Source organism: Protopterus annectens, chromosome 2.part1, assembly GCF_019279795.1.
Source record: "Protopterus annectens isolate FY-2018-M chromosome 2.part1, PAN1.0, whole genome shotgun sequence".
Taxonomy (NCBI): Eukaryota; Metazoa; Chordata; order Ceratodontiformes; family Protopteridae; genus Protopterus; species Protopterus annectens.
In genome coordinates this window covers 36,574,255-36,591,120 of record NC_056729.1, presented here as the reverse complement: position 1 = coordinate 36,591,120, position 16,866 = coordinate 36,574,255, and positions in this window count along the sequence as shown.

The window sequence follows — 16,866 nt, the reverse complement described above, 5'->3', positions numbered from 1 at the left end:
CATAATGCAGAGACAGAATTCACTGAAGAAGGCACTGATGCTGAGAAAGATTGAAGGCAAAAATAAAATGTGGCAGTAAAAATTAAGATAGACACTATTACCGGAGGTAAAGAATATATATTCACTAGAACTTAAAGAGGCAGTAGCTAACAGACAGGCCTACTGTGCTAAAGACCCTGAGGTCATGAAGAGACAGCTTGGCTAAATGACTAAAGAACAGCAGCATTTGCTGAACCTTTCATAAACTGAATATACAATCCCAAAATAGCTTGTACTTGAAAGTTTGCAATTTCAAATTCCTAGCTTGTTTTGTACAGTCTGTCATTACATGGTAGGTAACGTAGATATATGCATGAGCTTTTGATACTAAATGTGTCTTGCAGTCGTGCTGCATATCTATACTACACTGTGCCTTACATCTGCTATTATGCTTCAAGTTGCTGCAGTGGGGCTTCTGTGGCAGTTTGTGTTTCTGTTGTCTGTCTTACCTCATAGTGGAGAAGAAAAGTCACAAAGACATTATCAAAAGATATCAGCAAAGAGAAAATAGCAAATATGACTCAAAAGAGATATTTTTTGCAGTGGTATCCTCTTGCATCTCACCATACGGGGCAATCCTCAATACTAGCATATTCAAAATTTGAGGTCACAAAACAGTGGAGAAAAATAAATGCATGACCTTGAGTTTACTTTTTCTCATGGCTGGGCAACCTCAGAATTAAAATATTTTTGTAGTGGGGTATAGAGGATGAATATTTTTCTGGTACATTGTGTATATAGTTTAAATGACTATCCTACCCACATCTTCAAGCTAGTGTCACCACTTTACCCATATCAAGAATTTATTATGATTTATCACTATTCTGTGTACAAATTAAAAAAGGACTATGCCCATATTAACAAAGAATGAAAAATATTTCTGCACTGCACACAGCAAGCACATATGCAACCCACCTAAATCAACCAATGGAAATTAAATTCATTAAAATTAAAAAGGTAAATAATAAAAATAGAAATAAACATAACTAATAACTAAGAAAAACATGCATGGGTGATTTTAAAATACAGAACTTTATTTCAAAAGATCTTTGACCACTATATTGACCGGAAGTATTTATTTAATGTTGAAGATATTTTTATTCATTTGCTTTAAAAATTGAATAATTCTGTATGTCTTAACAGGAGTGTTTTTATAAAATGGTATGATATGTTTTCTGTAATACCTTTGAAGACATTTTATAATGAGACATCAGGGATGCAGGTACTGACATCAAGCTTTTACATGAAGTCTGTGTAGAAAAGACCATTACAGAAAAAAACTAACCAAATTTTACTTATCAACGCTATCATTAAACAAATTACAAAACATAAATGAACTATAAAATTAGCAAATTCTATCATAACCATCACTATAGAATAAAATACATAAAATGAACACAAAATTATCTGACACTATTGAAAAATTATTACAATTTTTCCCAGAGGTAGAGTAGAAAACCATCCACAAGACATTACATTTATAATTCAAAACAGTTCACACACATATGCCAGAGGAATAGTAAATTACTATGGCAAGTCCCGGGCCAAACTGCCCACATTTTCCACCAGTGTAAAGTTTCAGTAATTTACTGGAAGCAATAATATATAATAAAACGAAAATGAAATAAAAAATATAGCCTTCTTGGAATTCACACTGATCTCCAATATATATATTATATATATATATATATATATATATATATATATATATATATATATTATATATATAGGTTTACTATCAAAACATTGAACATGTGAACGTAAACCTATTAAAAATACAATTCACATGTTCAATGTTCACACTAGTAAACTGACTGAAATATCGGAACTACTGCAGCCGAAGTTAAATTCGACTTCTGCAGTACAAAACCCTCAGCATCAATCAGTACGAATCAGATCCATACTACAAAGAGCCACCTGCACCTCCCACACCCCCTGCCACCTATATAATCCAACTCCGAGATTGCACTACAGTACGGAAAAGGGTAACTCTCCTATTTCCAATGGTCAACATCAATATCTCGGGTCTACTTTAGATCGACGAAAAGTCAAAATGTCGAACGCTCACATGAGCATAAATGCAGGAACTTGATGTTTATTTTTATGGGTTCAACTTTTTGATTTTTTTATCTATATAATATAGGCCCAATATCTCAATGGGAACTGCACTCTCAGACATCAGCATTCGACATTTCAATTGTTGACTCTTTACATGATGGTTATGTCAGTTTCAGAGACAGCACTTTCAGGTAAGTGATAGTAAGTTATATATATATATATATATATATATATATATATATATATATATATTAAACAGAGAAAGATGTATATACTCACACAAATACACTATTTAGTTTAGGAAGCTGTATATACTCACAGAAACGCCCTATTTATAGTACTTTGGTGTGAGGTTAACAGTCCATAGAAGTAACTTCCATACTGGCTTCATCTACACAGCCCTTCCAGCATTATGCTACAAAACAAAGATCATATATGCAAGGCCTTATGTAGGCCTTATTCACAGCTCCTCAGAAAACGTCTTTGCCTGAACTTGCCTCGGACTACAGTCTCACTCACACGCTCACCCTACCTGCAAGTGTGAGTCTTCTCTACCTCCTTTCTTCCCAACATATTATTTCCTTCATCGTCTGATTTAATTTGTGTCAAATCTTCAGTTTACTTATTACTGATTCAATATTATTTCTAATTATAATGTAGTCTGGAATTTAAATGAAATGCTCATATTTAATTTGTAAGTTTACCAGTAGTCTGTGCTTTGATGTTACAGTATAGCCTATCATACCAGTTTGTACTTCTGTATTAAGCTGCCAGTCTTAGCCTATAAACCGTCCAAAGAGATAAGTTTTCTACCCAATCAACAAATTTAAATAAATAGATAAACAAAGCTCCTAACAGAAGTAGAGCTGCTCTGTAGAGATCAAAACAAGGAGGTCATAATGCACTGTAAATTCAGAATGACTTTTATCAGCACTACAATATTGTTTACTATACTTGTGCTATAGAACTGGTTTCCATCATACTGCTCTTTTATAGTAATGCAATCCACTGCATTCATTTGCTTTTTTTCTTCTTCTTTTACCTCCTTTCCATTTTTTTCTTCTCTACCTTAATCCCTACAACAGTATACTATTGCCCAGTTCTTTCAGTTTCTTTTCCACTTTTTTTCTCCCTCGCTACTTAAATGCTCATAACTATACAACTTTTCTCTATCTTACATACAAATGTATTAACTTGAGTATTGTAAATTTTGTATATAGCTTCTTTGTCTCAAAAAAAAAATCTGAAATAATGCTGTGCAATTACCCCTCTGGCAGCATTTTAACATATATTTTTATTCTGCTCATGTAAAAACTAATCAAATCATCCAAGTTTATTGACTGTTGCTTTAATCTTTTTGATTAATTTTATAGTTAAATTCATCAGGCTGAGCCTGAACTTGGTCCATTGTGATTAGTGTTCTCTCCCAGTAAACAAAAATAGATAGATAAATAAATAGATATGTCAAGTGTTTCCTAACTGGTAGGAAAAAGTGCTGTCATTAACACCTTTGTTTCTTTTACTCTCACCTTTTTCATGGCATAATAGGATATGTGTTTAAGGTTATAAGTAAATACTACTAGGCTATCAGTCTGCAGACCATTACAAGCCTGGCCAATTACTACAGGCCAGAATCAAACCTTGGACCTTGAATTTGTGAGGTAAAGACTTTAACCATTATGGCAACCAATTTCTCTCTCCCATTCTGGCAAGTTTTGTCTGTTGTGCACTTGCACTATATTGTACGTAAAAGGGTACACCACTAAGATCATAACATTGTAACATTCGAGTTGCAGGTAAATAAGATGAGTTAGCACCCACTCTGGCTCTATGTCCTTCGAATGAGAAGTTAAACCAAGGTCTTATCTGTTTGAGTTGGTGGTAGCTCAGGTGGATGTAAAACATTCCACAACATCTATCAAAAATCGAAAGGGAGAGATTACTGATGCCATGGCCAAAGTTTTTCTAGTAATATAAATACCACCTCAGGTCTCCACTGAAAAGAGGCCACTAGCCTACTCGGACTACCTGGTCAACAAAGGATAAATAAATAAATAAATCAGTGTTTCTGTGATATGTTATTACATTGTTGGCAAATGCACAATAGACTGGTGACAAAGCCATCTTTGTGGAGAACCCACCTCCAAAGTCCATACTGCAAAACTGTTAGAAGTCAAGAGAACAGCAGAAAAAGAAAATGGCTCACCAAATAAAATTAATGCTGTCAAGATGACAGAAATCTGGCTGTGTGAGTTCTGACAATTAAAAATTAAGGACTTAAAAAAAACTTTTAGGGTCATAGTTTTGAATATCAGCCACGCAACCTGGTAATCAGTGTGAAGTTTGATTGACGTAAACTCTTGTCTGTGTTTCTTATCACACATAAAATCATCTTGTGATTTCTTAAAAGCAAAAAGGGTTATGCATTGTTTAACCTGGAGTAGAATCTTGCTTCACAATATAGGCAGACACTTCCCCAAAGCAACAACTCTCTTTGTCTTTACATTAAATTTTAGTAGCAAGTAATCTAACCAGGTGTTAACCTAGGGACCATGTGTTCCAAAAAAAAAAAAAAAAACAGGTCTAAAATATCTTGAAGACCGCATACACATTACCCCTACCCCTCAACATATCTATACAACAGGAAATAAGCTGCCCCAATACACAGAAGCCTCCCCACCTCAACACGATGTCCACAGTCAGCATTTTCTATCAATAATTAATCCAGTGATTTAACAGTACACTGGTAACTAAAACTATCTGCATATCTATTATGTAACCATCTTAGCAAAATTCTTTCTTAAACAGTAACTTTTAATAGTAACTGCAAAGTTACCTTTCAGAACAGGACTGAACAATGTGTCAGAGGTCATGAGGTATAATCCTTACTATTTATTTTAAAAGTTTGATTTGGAGTTACCAGTAACTACCAAAATGATGTCTGCATTTCACACGGTGAATATTGTTTCTATTTTTGTGAGTTTTTAATATCTGTAGCTCACGTTTTCAGATTGCCATGTAGAAGGCTCCTCTTCTTGAACTCTGACATTGTAACAGTACTGTAGTGTCCCAAAAATAAGTCTGAAATATTACAGTGAAAGTATTCTTTTGACAACATTTTTAAATTTGTTCATGTAACATTCATCTAATATTAAGAGCTTGTGAGAAAACTAATGAAACCAATAAAGTTTATTAACGTTACATCGTGACTGCAGTCTGATCAGTTTTCAAATTTTACTTTGCACATTGACATTTCTTTGCAACACACTATAAATCCACAAGTCTTCATATTTTAGACAGAGGCAAAAATGCAATTCCAGCCCAAGAGTTCACTTTTATATTGAAAAATCACTTTCTGCACCACATGTAAAAGTTACTACTGCTTATAGGTAGCATCACAACACCATGCTCTGAGGATGAACCAGTGAAGATTATTCCCTTTTTTAATTAATTTTTTAACTTCAAGGGATGCCTGCTATATAAGCTGCATACAATTACACCATTTGTGAACTAAGACTGATGGAATTAAGCCCAGGTCTATAGGATAAGGTGTGATAGCAGCTCAAAGCTTTAATCTTGCAAGAGTAGCAGTTATGATGCCCTGTTTTTCTGGGCGAGTGGCCTTATAACTTTAGCAATTTTAATTATTTTTCCCAAATCAGACATTACAATTATCTTCAGACCCCCTTATATTACCACTCACAGTGAGACACTCTGTTCACTGATTACAGTGATTAGAATTGTTGCAAGTGCACAAACTGCTCATACTAGGGAGTAAAGTAGCTGTCTGAAGGAGCTCTACACATCATCTTTTATAGTGCAGTATGTAAAACATATAATAGGATTGCCAGTATGATATGCATGATATGTTACGTAACAAAGGAGTAGTATAGCCCATTCAGTCATCCTCAAGTATACCTTAAATTAATTCATGGTTGCAGGAGACTAGAACCTATCCTTGCACTTAATGGGTGCAGAACAAAGAAACGCATCCCAAAGTACCCCAGCCTATTGTGAAACACACACACACACACACACACACACACACACACACACACACACACACAGACACACACACACACACACACACATACACACACAAACACACATATTCACATACAGCAAACACACCTAAGGCGAAGGCCGTTTGGAGGATTGTCAGTCATTATAATGCATCTTGAGGATGTAGGAGGAAACTACAGTGCCTAGCAAAACCCCTTGTGAACAGAGGGAAGGTTATGTGGGCTTTGCAAAAAGGCATCCTAGCCAAAAACTAAACTAGAGAACCAAGCACTGTATTGCAGATGCCAACAGATTCTCTGCCACCCACCTATGACTTGCTAGAATATATCAGAATTATCCAGAGCACTACAGTCTACCATCACTGAGTAGCACAGCTGACAAGGAACTTCTCCTGCCTTCATAAAATGCACTATCATGGATCAGTGAGCAGAAGTATGTGTAAGACAGATGACCTACCTCATAAATGGCACTACTATACATCAGAAAGTGGCCACAGCAAAACATCCAACTGTCACTGAGAAGGGCAGCTAGCAATCTATTTCAGCAGTGATATTCATGTGTGTAAGTATGGTGACAGCCTTGGTTGATTCCATCTCTCTCTCTCTCTCTCTCTCTCTCTCTTTCTCTCTCTCTTTTGCAGTAGCACAGATACAAGACAGATGCCCTTTAGTATCATCAGTAGCAAAAACATAGGTAATCATGCTGTTCAACAGCAAAACTTTCAGAGATGCTCATCTCCCCATTAACATAACTTCCAAAAAACAAGTTTTTTTTTCAAAGCAATATCTGTCTGAGGGTATGTGGAATAATAGCAGAGCTCTGCTATCAGACATTATTCCTTATCACCGACACTGCTTTATGTCAAGATTTTGCCAGAGTACTACATGGTACCAGAAGGGAACCACACAACTTGCTCATTTGGAGGAGTTCTATCACAATAATCTTTATACTTTTTTTGGCTTAGTATGCTTTACTAGATTTTACAGTAATCATACTTTAAAACAACAAGAAAACAGTGAATAATAAAAATACATAAAAGTGCTGTTATAGAACTAGTAACAAACACACTGGGGAGAAAGATGTTGCTAAACAATGGAACAAATAGGATAAAGAATGAGGTAAACATGATCTCAGTGCACTTTATGGTGGTTTTTACCCCAAAGGTATGCAATAATGGAACAGAACAGAACAGTTAAGCAATATTCCATGACTATGTGTGGGTATATCAGGATTTACCTACAGTTGGTGTGGTTTGATCATGAGGGCGAAGCCCGAGTGATGAAACAAAGGCAACTGTTGGTAAATCCTGATACACCCACAAACAGGAGTGGATTATTGCTGTTATACATTTACATTATTTAAGAAAGAAATCACTTACCTTTCTTAAATAATGTATTTGCATAAGTACACTTCTGTCTTCTTCCATGTTGTCCTCCCTATACTGATTCACTGCGCAAAAGTATGAGACTTATATCCCCACACTTGCTAAGTACATCCATGCAGGAGAAGCGACGGAGAAAACAGAATATCTGTGTCTTCGTTGCTGGTTTTTTTTAACTGTTAAAAACATACAGTTTTGCGAGGGACACTGTAAAATATAAGGAAAATCAGGTAGGTTTCTGTTTGTTTAGCTTTGCAGGACATACCTGATTTTTATTATATTTTGCTCTATCCCTCAACATAAGCCAATACAAAGTCTGGCCACTCAAAGATACTTCAGCAGACAGATTTTTTTGTTTTGGTATTTGCTCGATTTACAACATGCATGCTGGTTGGACTGCCCAATCAACATGCTCATTTTTGAATAGTAATGAGTAGTTATTATATAATATAGCAATAACCCACGCCTGGGTGTGGGTAATGCTGGATTTACCCACGGTTGGCGTGGTTTGGTCATAAGGGCGAAGCCATTTAACATAGCGAGACAGTTTTGAAAAAAGCAATGGAGAAAGCAAGATCTTCGTTGCTTTTTAAAGTGTCTCGCTATGTTAAATGGGTTTAACATAGCGAGACAGCTTTAAAAAAGCAACGGAGATGCTCAGTTGCTTTTTTTAAAGCTGCCTCACTATGTTAAACTTGTTTAACATAGCGAGATAGGTTGTAAAAAGCAATGGAGATCTTGCGTTCTCCGTTGCTGTAAAAAAAAAAAAAAAAGAGTTATACTAATGGAAAGAGTCCGGGTGACTGGACCTTTTTCCATTACTATAACTCTGATTTACAACGTGCATGCTGACCAATCAGCGTGCACATTTTGGAATATTAATGGGGAGTTGTATAATTCACTATAAATGCTCTGTGATACAGCTGATAGAGAATGTTTGACTTACTAACAGACAGCTGGATCTCAGTTTTAGGGTCAATCATCAGGCTTGGAGATGGAATTATTGCTTGCTTTCTTCATGAGTTGTTAACTGGGCCTAAAAACCCCAAACTACTAATTTAGTCATCCTGTCACTGCTCACGATGCTTGTTGCAGCTGTCACTTTTCATATCTAAGCAGACTGTTGTTTGCATGTCAAGAGAAGACTTTGCTACATAAAACTACACTGTAATTCACTTGCAAACATTTCTGATATTTTATGATGGATCAGCATCATACATTATACGACAATAATAACAAAAATTTAAATTGCACTTGCTGAATTCGGCAGCTGATATAACCATGAGTTTGCTTTGTCCACCTTTTGGTACTGATACCCTAACTAATAAGTTTACCTACTGTGGTGTTAACATGTTAAAATACAGAAATAAATGGTGAAAACTATGAGGTCTGTATCAGAATATGTTATCCATACCTTCTGTCACAAAAACTAGATCTACAATGTAAACTGCAGTACAGAAAATATCATAACACGCAAAAATACATGCAATAAGCTCAAACCAAAAAAATTACCAAACTATGATACTCACATAAAAATAAAGCAAACAATGTTATTAACACTTCAAAAAAATAAAATAAACACAATGAAATATGAAAATGCAACAGCAAAATCACATCACCAAAACCTATAGAATATAAATTCAAAACACAATAAAGCATTGCAAGCAAAACAAACAATTAAACAATTGCTAACTAAAGCAAATCAAACGCTAAAATAAACAAAACAAGCTATACTATAACTTATTTTAAAAACAAAACACACTAGAATGCATTAAGCTCATCAATAGGACTAATAGAAAATGGCATAACCGCTTCATTACAGTAAAGTCTATCAGACTATGGTAATACAATTAGAAGTGCATTAAAGTACATCGTACATTTAAGAATGTACATAAGACTTTTAAAAGCAAAAAAAAAGCTTACTACTACTACTAATAATAATAATAATAATAAGCATACTTGCCTCAGAAACACCAACCCTACACAATGTATAACGAACCATAAAAAAATAAAAAAATCCCATCCTAAAGTGCAGGAAATAACATCTACAGGAAAAAGTAAATAAAAAACATTAAAGCATTCAAAAATTTGGTTATCAGTCGCATGCTTGAGGGTATATATACTCCAGCGCAAGAAAACTTGGATTCACAGACTATGTCTGCAAATATATTTTCTCAGAATTTGTGAGACCTCAGAGGAAGTATGTTTATAGATCAGGGGTTTAGGGGCAGAGCCTGCATGTTGGGGATGCAGGGGATTTGCATTTTGGATTTTGCAAAAAAACACTATTTTTTTTTAATTTTGCTGCTGATCGTCCAGAAATTGGCAGCAAGATGATGAAGCATTTCCCAGTCTGTATTGAAGATAATAAAACACATAAAAACAATGTTAGACAAAAGGAAAGAAATGTCCCCCAAGACCATCACAGCTGTTACAAAACCTACAAGGAAATCCGGAAAAACAGAAAAGCATGTACAGTACAAGAGCACAAATTATGAATTTAAACACATTTAGCCTCTCACACTTCATACTATATAAAATAGTTTGACACTGGAGAAGAAAACTAAACAAAAATAAAAAAGAAATTTAACATATTCAATGTAAAAATTCACTTACTTTAGAAAATGAAGGAGAAATGCCTCCTAAATTCAATAGTGATCTTCCAAACATTCATCTGATACATAAAGAGCTGCAAGCTGTTTTCAATATAAGCCAGAAAGCAGTGAATTAAAAATCTAGTTTTCACCATCAAACACTTAATATGCAATAAGCCATAGCACTCAAACCATATATCTAAACAACCATGATGCTGATATGACTTACATAACTTATATTTTTATGTAAAATACGACCTCGAACAACAATTCTAATTTATTTATTTTTATTTTATTTATTTTACATTTGTTAACCGGGATGGTCCCACTGGATGAGGTCCATTTTCAGCGGAGGTCCAGGGAGAAAAGCTCCACTTAATTAATACATAGACAGCAGCTATTTATACATCAGTTATATACCAATTAGTGAGACTGTATCAGCGACATAAGAGATCAGAGTACAAAGACATTCTTATAACACATAGGTTCATAGGTTGACACTAGGCTATCTGCCCTAGGGCATTTACAAGCGTAGCCAGAGTGTGTTTGGCTTCTGCCACCCTTTTAGATTTGTAGACTGTGCCTATGAATAGTAGGTCACAGAATATAGTCCCTTTACAGTTAATTTATTGTGCCTCTGTCTAGCAGGGACCCAGAAGTGATCCCAGGGGCATACTTACGATCTCCCATCCACTCGGGTGGGGTATTGTGTTGAAGGTTTTTGCGAGATCCAGGTAGGCTGTGTGGACTACCTTCCCTTCATCTATGGCCTTGGTGACTGTTTCAAAGAAGTTGACCAGGTTCAAGAGGCAAGATCTGCCCTTAACAAAGCCGAATTGGGTAGGATCCAGTGTTTGGAGGTTCCCAATGTCTTTGTTTATGAGTTTCATGATGATACGCTCCATAGCTTTGCAGACCAGGCTAGTCAGGCTTATAGAGCGATAGTTTCCAGGGTCCGTTGTGGCACCACCTTTGTGGAGTGGGACCACTGTTGCTGTACGCCATTCCTTGGGTACATAGCCTGTAGTAAGGCTGAGATTGAACAGTGACTTTATGTGAGGGTTCAGTTCTTCTTGGAGTTTGTGTAAGACACAGCCCGGGACACCGTCCGGTCCCATTGATGCTGTGTTTTTTGCTTTGGAGAGGACAGCTCTCACCTGTGCATCTGTGATGTCAGGGAGGCTACACTCTGTTGGGATTTGCTCTTTTGGGGGGGAAGGGAGGAAGAAGTTTGCACTGAACCTGTCTGCCAGGATGTTGGCAATGTCTGTGGGTTCAGTGTATTTTTTGTCATTTTGAACTAACTCAGAGCATATCCGGGAGTTGCCACCCAGGTTCCTGACATAACTAAAGAAGGCCTTGTGATTATCTTTAGCATCTTGTGCAATTTTCCTTTCAAAGCTGGCCTTAGATGATTTTATGAGGGATCGTAGTTTCTTGCTAGTACTGATCAGAGATGACTTCCCTTTTGGGATTTTGCTCTATCATGTAGTAGCTTCCTCCTTCTGTTGTATAGCATATTTATGGCTGCGGTCCACCAGACAGGTCTCCTGCCTTTGGAGGAATGAGTCTTGGTTTTATTTGGGATAGCACGATCCATGCATTTCTTTAGGTGTCCACAGAAAGCGTTTGTAAAGGATTCTGCAGTTTGGGACGTATTTTCCACTGGCCCGGGGGCTTTGAAGGATTCCACCTCGGTTTTGAGAAGTGTGAAGTTTGCTTTTGAGAAGTTCTTCACCGTGGTTTCCTTGGCTGGGGGTGGGGAACAGGATATGGATGTCCAGTGAGATTAAATTATGGTCAGATCTTACCAATGAGGGGTATACCTCTGGTATGGAACATAGAGTCCCTATGTTGGTGATGATCAGGTCCAATATGTTTTCCCCTCTTGTGGGAGTGGTGACCAGTTGTTCCATAGCATCCGAGTTTATAAATTCTAGGAACCGTTGGGTGAGGGTGTTGGGGCTTGAGTAGTGCTCCCAGTCTATGTTTGGGTAGTTGAAGTTACCCAATATAATGATGTTTTGAGAGACCATCATATTCTCCAGTGTTCTCAGGAAAGCCGAGTGGGGTTCCTGAGTTTGAGAGGGTGGTCTGTAGCAGGCTACAAACTGAAAGGCAGTTTTGCCCACTGTTAGTTGCACATGGATGGTCTCCGATGCTTCATGCAGTGCCACTAACCTGGAGGTGTGGGTATCTTTGATGAATATGGATACTCCCCCTCCTTCTGTGGTTCGGTCCGAGTTTTGCGGCCGAAAAGCATGGTATGAGGTATAACCTGGTAGTGCGGGGGTGCTCTTGGGAGCCTTGAACTAAGTTTCTGTTACTGCACAGATATCGATATTCTCCATACTGAGGAGAGCCTCGAGTGCATGCATCTTGAGGTTTAGACTTCTGGCGTTGAGCAGCATTACCCTTAGTTTCTTTTTCTTTGTGTTGTCTATGGAGGTGGGTTTGTCTTTTGAGCCTTGCCTAAAAAAGGCACTATGGGGGTGGCAAGAGCCTTAGCCAGTATTCGAAAGCCCAGGGGTGACAGGTGCAAGCCGTCCCTAGCGAAGCAATGTGGCTTGTCGAGCATGTCATCCCAGGCTAACAGACACTGAATCCCCTTTGAATAACACCAATACTTTAGCCAATTATTAAAATTGATCATTTTGTCTTTATACTGTGGCATCATTCTTGGTGAGGGTAAGATGTTACTCAAGGTCAGGATCATACCGGCCTGGGCTACATGATCAGAGAGCTTCTCTATGTCTCTTTTCATGTAGTCCAGGGAGGTACGTCTCAGGTCATTAACACCAGCATGTACAATGACAGAGTCATATTTGTATTTGCTTTGGAGTGACCTGAGTGCTTGTGTTGTTCTATTGTAAGATAGTGGGATGTACTTGGCTTGTAAAAATAGTATAGTGTTGTTGCTAAATAATGATGGGGTGATAGGGAAGGTTGTGTGTGTAGGGGCAGGTGTGAAGGTAACTGTAGTATGATAGGTGCTATGTGGTAGGGGTGTGTATGTGTGCAAGGATGTAATGTAGGTTAGGGTTGACAGGGCCAACAGAAGAGATGAAAGTAAGGTTAGCATGGTTTGTGTTTACTTGTATGTGGGTGCAAGTGGTGTTTACTGTGTGGTAGAGAAATTCTAGCGGTGTGTTTCGGGAGGTTATTATTGACTGGTTGTGGGGAGTGGTCAGGTGACATAGAGTTACGATAAATGTAGAGGTAGTGGGAGCAGGTGGAAAATGGGGGCAGGGTAGGTGTAAGCCGAGTGTAGTGAGGCAAACGGAGCGAAGCCCAGCCACCACGAGATTTACAGAGAGATATCCTACAGAGGCAATCAAAGAGCTTTAAACTGGGGAGAGCAGGTAAAAACCGTCCAGGAGTGGGAGAGCTTACAATCAAAAGTGTTGCCAATGGGGGGTGGGTATTAATCCACTACTACTAGTGCTGCAAGCTCCTGGGCAGACCACTTTACTACTAGATACTTTTAAATTGCAACAATGTAGAAGAATAATAACCTTGCTGCTGTGTTTGGAACTAAAAGTTTATCTTGTTTTAAAGTGTTGACTGCAGGGAGGTAGATGTCAGTACATAGGATACCCTTTATTCCCGAGCCACTTGTGGGGTGGGTTAAGTTAGGGTGTTAGGGTAAGTGTATAAACCTAGGGGTAAGATGAAAAGTAAAAATATTCACTTTAATAATGAGTCTAGTGAAGTAACATTTTCTATACAGGCACATGCAACAGGGATAAAGATCAGTACATAAGTTTGTAAGAGGTCCTGTAACATGCAGTAAAGTTTGAAGCATTAGGCAGAGGAACTAGTTTGCATCAAAAATATAAAAATATATACATAGTAATAAAAATAAATAAATAGAAAACAGTTTAACACATTGTTCATTCTCTAAGCTCAGTAATACCATCAAAGGTGTGTGTTATTGTAGAATTAATATGCTACCAGTGGTGTAAAGGCCCTCCGTAGTTGAGCACAACTGAAAACAACAAAGCACAGAAAAATAACAAAAATCTGAATCCTGGCAAAATTGAACTAATAGAAAAGATAATAAATAAAAACTGTCCAGTATTTCATCTAGCCCTGACCTGATAATCGCTGGCAATAGTGTCCCAAATCTCATCCCCCATCTCCACTCATCACAACTAATGTCAAATGACTCATTACAAAAAGACTGTTACTCTCAGCAACACCCCAGAAAAATAAAACCTAAGTAAAATGACCAGAACTGCAAATAATTCAAATAAATGGATGACATAGACAAAACTTCAGGTGTTAGTCATACTTTCCCTAATTTTGTTGATCAAATAGCTCAAAGTTCTACTGCTGCAGTTGTCCTGTACTGCAAATCAATATTTGGCATTAATAAAACATTTGTTTGTGCTTGTCTGAAATAAAATTACTGCCTCAGTTCTCCAGTTGCTACTTTCACGTCTGGAAGCACATTCCTGTCAGTAACTGTAATCTCCCCTCTTTCAAATATAATATCTTCCTCTATCTGCTAATATTTCTAATTTTCTAAATGTTTTCATCCCATTACTGCATTTATCTGAATGTTTATAGTAAGCAACACATTTCCTCATGTAGTTCTGTTCCTGCTTTAAGAAACTTGCAGAATTTTCCATTTCACTAAACAGCATACAATGAGGTTGCTCTACAGCCAAGCACTACATATGCACCATTGGGAACACTGGCAACATAATACATAGTTCAGAAGACAAATAGGGGTCTATAAAACAGAGGGTATTTTGTGTACTTGCTAAGTTATGAAACATGCAGCAGCTGTGTCATTTTATAGCATTATACCTCACCGAATTTCTATGTAACTTTATAGCCTGTAAGTTGACTGGAGGAAGCTACAGAATTTAACACATTCACCCCCATTCCAAATTTCTTAATTTCTGCATGCAGTCAAATAATTTGATGAAGTACTCACCCTAGCTGAAAAAGTGTTCTATGGCTTATTGCATATTAACTGTTTGATAGTTGTCGTATCTTTCGGCTTTTCCCGGTTAGGGGTCGCCACAGCAGAACTCTGGTCCGCTAATGATTGGCAATAGATTTTTACGTACCGAGTTGCCAGCTCTGACGCACAACCTTCAACGAAGGTACGCCCATTCACGCATGTCTCCACACAGAAGACGCTTTAGCTGAGAATCGAACAGGACAACATCTTACTGTGAGGCGACAACGCTACCACAGCACCACCACCGCAATCTGTATTAACTGTTTGATAATAAAAAGTAGATTTCTAATTCAGTGTGAAGTCAGGTTTAAAAGCCATTCATTCCCACTCTAAGGTTGCTTTTTTAGGGGGGATCTGTGCTTCACAAAGAAAGAATACTTCATAAATTCTATAATGATGTTAGTGTATTCTTGACTGATACATACTTTGCAACAAAATGCTTTTGGTTGAAAGACCAATTCAGCCATGCACTCTGATATAGATATGTTTTTGCTAAGTGCTAAAATAGGGTGTTCCACATTTTGGCTGTTTGTCACACATTGTTATGGACTGTGCTCCACACTGACCTCGTAAGAGGTTGAGACCTTTCTGAATCTTTAAGCTGCTCTTTCGTCTTCAGTGGAAACATGTATGTAGATCATGTGTAAGTTGGTAAGAGCTCCAGAAACGTCTATAGAGTCATTCCTCATAGTAATATCCCTGACTACAGTACACATAAGGAACTGTCTCCTCGAATTCTACATAATGCATGAAAGTAATCACCTGCCTGCCCTCTTACTCATAATATGTACGAACCCCCTGTTGTCATTGGAGTTTTGGAATATGGGTCCAAGAGTCCTCTGATCTTACATTTAGTAGTGGCATGTGACAATGTTCTGTCCTGTTACAAGGTAGATGAAATGCTTGGAAATGTATTGCTCTTGATCTCTATTAGCATTTTGTTTTTAAAGACTTCGTTTATATGATTTTTACAAACTTAGTGCATGCATTCATGGAATTTAGGGAAAGTCAGCAACATTTCTAATGTTCAGTTATCCAAGTCTAGATTACTACAAGAATATTGTACTTTTACATTACACAAAAGCATTTAAAGTGTTCAAATTTGTAAAGTAATACTTACTTTTTTCTCTTGTCTTGGTAGGCTCTATCCCACTCCGTTCACCCTCGCTAACGCTCGGGCTCTCTCCGCTCCCCTGCCCTGCTCCTATTCCCTCCTGCCCCCACTACCTCTACATTTATAGTAATCACAGCCACACCCATAGCTCACCCTCACATCACCTCTACCAATCACAGCTCCTCAAGTCATATCACATTATACCACACCAACTTACTCCACACAAAATACTCCCAATCACTCTCATTCCCACTAGGCATTTTTTACATCACCCACACTACTTCCCCATCCACATATAGTGCAACCCTATAATTCCTATTCAGACTCCCCACCTAGAACCAACTTAAACTTTATAACCATGACTATCACACAACTAAGTCTAGTCTGTCTTCTCATAATTCTTTACAACACCACAGGTTATCACTCTAGCAATATCCCTAAACTTAGTAGCACCACACTATATTATGCACTTTCATATACAGACACCACACATTATAATAATATCTGCCCACAATTGTTCAAGAACTACATAACGGACCAATTCAGAACTAAACACATATGCTCTCATTCCTACTCCAAAAAAACACAATACTTTCTCACACTCCTCACCAAACTCTAACATCTGTATCACCATTTTAACACCAGGCTCACCATACGTGGGGATATCCACCCCAACCCAGGC